The sequence below is a fragment of the Geospiza fortis genome, unplaced genomic scaffold (genome assembly GCF_000277835.1).
Source record: "Geospiza fortis unplaced genomic scaffold, GeoFor_1.0 scaffold128, whole genome shotgun sequence".
Classification (NCBI taxonomy): Eukaryota; Metazoa; Chordata; class Aves; order Passeriformes; family Thraupidae; genus Geospiza; species Geospiza fortis.
In genome coordinates, this window is record NW_005054420.1 from 177,307 (window position 1) to 177,544 (window position 238).

The 238-nt window shown below is 37.4% G+C and overlaps 1 protein-coding gene across 1 annotated transcript in view; it reads left to right on the forward strand.

The window, feature by feature from the left end:
- The window catches only part of CNTN6 (contactin 6), an 83,260-nt gene that overhangs the window by 29,434 nt on the left and 53,588 nt on the right, over nucleotides 1–238 (forward strand). The window lies entirely within an intron of this gene.

Sequence of the window (238 nt, forward strand, 5' to 3'; positions counted from 1 at the left end):
AGGAGCAGGCTGGGCAGGAAAATGAGGAGTTGCAGGGGACAGAAACTGCTGTGACCTCCTGAAGTGGCTTGAAATGAGCTGAAAACTCGAGCAATGCTTACCTGGCTATTGTAAAATTCAGGGTCACTGATGAAGGAAGGAAGGAATCATGAGGAGGACTCCATCTTATCAGAAGGCTATTTTATTATACTGTAGTATTATTATTTATATATTATAAATTATATTATTATATATATTA